This window comes from Nannospalax galili, unplaced genomic scaffold, assembly GCF_000622305.1.
Source record: "Nannospalax galili isolate Female #2095 unplaced genomic scaffold, S.galili_v1.0 scaffold1350, whole genome shotgun sequence".
NCBI classification, from domain to species: Eukaryota; Metazoa; Chordata; class Mammalia; order Rodentia; family Spalacidae; genus Nannospalax; species Nannospalax galili.
The window spans coordinates 522363-524910 of NW_008327998.1; the positions used below are offsets into that span (position 1 = coordinate 522363).

Sequence of the window (2548 nt, forward strand, 5' to 3'; positions counted from 1 at the left end):
GAGGAGGGAGGGAGGTCAGGGAGGAGGGAAAGAAGGGAAGGGAGAGTTGGGAAGGGAACAGTTTGCATCTTAAATGTCCCCCAAAGTCCTGTCTGTTAAGGGCTGAGTCCCCTTCTTGGCCCTATTGGAAGATGATAGAACCTTTAAGATGTGAGGCCTCATTTGGTGTTGGTTTTCAGATCGTGTGGACATGCCCTGACAAGAGACAGTGGGATCCCAGCCCCTTCCTCTTTCTGCCTTTACCCTGGCTCCTGTGAACAGCTTTGCTACCCCATCAGCCCAAATGAATGGGGCTGCCTGATCATGGGACACAGCCTCTAGAGGTACCATACAGACAGAACAAATCATCCAAAACGAACCTGATCTCTTCCTACGCTGATTACCCGAGACATTTGTCATAGCAATGTGAAGCTGAGCCACAAGAACATAGCTAGCAGAAAATGAGAGACAGAAAAGGGGGCGGGCCAGAGTCCTCCTCCTGAGGACAGGGCGGGTCCTCCTCCTGCAGACAGGCCAGGTCCTCCTCCTGAGGACAGGCCGGGTCCTCCTCCTGCGGACAGGCCAGAGTCCTCCTCCTGCGGACAGGCCGGGTCTTCCTTCTGTGTCACCTAAAATGGTCAAAATACTGTGTCACGGCCTCTACACAACATTAGAAGGCTACTTTAGGAAGTATTTCAAATAAAGAAGTTATTTTAGCTCTTCACACATACTTGTTTTTATTTATGGGTTCAGACAGCTATTTTGACGCAATTGAAAATGCTCTAGCCAGCATAACTAGCATAATAATCAAATCAAGAGAAGAAATAGTTTTTGAAGTTCAGTTTTCTAGTTTTTTCTTCTGTCAAATCCAATGATTTCTTTGGCTTTGTTTTGTGGTTATCCTTTTTGAGACAGGGTCTACTAAAGCCCAGGCTGGCCTCTAACGAATTACGTCAAGCAGGATGACCTTGAACTTGTGTTCCTCCCAAGTGCTGGGATTAATGGCATGCATCACAATACCCAGTCCATGATGCCATTTTTATAAGTCTTATCTACTCAGATGTCCACCTGGAAAGATGCAAGTGCATTCAGCATTGGATATAGCAATTTCTGGTGCTGTTCTGAATTACTTACTGTAATTTTTTCATTTTTCACTTTTCTAAAGAGTTTGAATACTTTTTAAAACAGCCAATCAGGGGGCTGGAGAAATGGCTCAGGGGTTAAGAGTACTGGCTGCTCTTGCAGAGGACCCAGCACCCACATGGTGGTTAACAACCATCTTTAATTTCAGTTTCAGGAGAATCCAACTCCTTCTTCTGACCTCCTTGGGCACTGCACGACATAGGTGCACTCACATGCATGCAGGCAATATACTCATACACATAGAATAAAAATAAATCAAGTTTTAAAAAAACAGTAATCAGGGCCAGGGGATTGGCTCAGCAGGCATAGGCCCTTGCCGACAGCCTGAGTATAAACCCCAGTATACATATGGTGGAAGGAGAGAGTCAGCTCCTGTAAGATGTCCTATAACACACACACACACACACACACGCGTAAACAAAGTTAAAAATAGCTGGGCATGTTAGGCCACCCCTTTAATCCCAACAACTCAAGACGCAGAAGCTGGTAAATCTCTGGGAGTTCTGGGCCAGTGTGGTCTATACAGTGAGTTCCAGGCCAAGCAGGGCTTCAATCTGAGACCCTGCCTCAAAATAAATAACTTTTTAAAATAGCAAAGCTGTTTCTAAGGGAAGTAATAGTTTTCATTTTCCCTTTTTAAATTAATTTTTAGTTACTATCCAACATAGTTTCATCAAGCAGCTTTACTTCCTAAAAACATACTAGAAGTTCATCTGCAAAGATTCTCAGCAGAAATGGAAATATAACTCGTGCTCTTTGTTTAAATAAACTTGGGTTTCTAAAAATATCGAGGTACTCTGCACCTAGCATCGTGCCATTAAAAAGATGACTCAAAATCCTTTTACACGCAGTCCCCTACACTCTGGCTCTCCAAACAGGTCAGCAAGGAAGAAAAATGAAGCTTTCACCCCCTCCCACTTGTCACATGTTTGCCGCAGTGACTGAGTTTAATCTCCACAGTAAGTCAGGAAAAAAAGACCAAGACACTGCCTTCCGTAAGGCAGGATTCCCCTGTGTGGGCAGAGGCAGCTGGTAGACCTGGGTTTAAATAATGACTCTCGGGGACTGGGGAGACGGCTCAGTGGGTTACAGTGCTCAGCAAGCATGAGGACCCGACCTGAGTTCAAATTCAAACATCTATGCGAAAAGCCACGCATGGCTGCTTGTGCCTGTAACCCTAGCATCGGGGACCGGAGACAAAGGATTCTGAGAACTCACTGGCCAGTCAACCTGGTCTAATCAGCAAGCTTCCGGTTCAGTGAGAAACATTGTCACAAGGTAGGAAGTCAGAGAGTGCTAGAGGAAAACACCAGATATCCTGTGTGCATTTGAGTGTGCAGGTGTGTGTTCATGCAGAGGTCAGAGCACACATTATCACACAATACAGAGAGAGAGAGAGAGAGAGAGAGAGAGAGAGAGAGAGAGA

General features: G+C 45.4%; 1 long non-coding RNA gene across 1 annotated transcript in view; it reads right to left on the reverse strand.

Annotated features, from left to right (window-relative positions):
* The window catches only part of LOC115071043, a 3454-nt gene that overhangs the window by 526 nt on the left and 380 nt on the right, over nucleotides 1-2548 (reverse strand). The window contains exon 2 of the long non-coding RNA XR_003850149.1: nucleotides 360-608. This is a non-coding gene — a long non-coding RNA (uncharacterized LOC115071043). The remainder of the gene's footprint in view (nucleotides 1-359; nucleotides 609-2548) is intronic.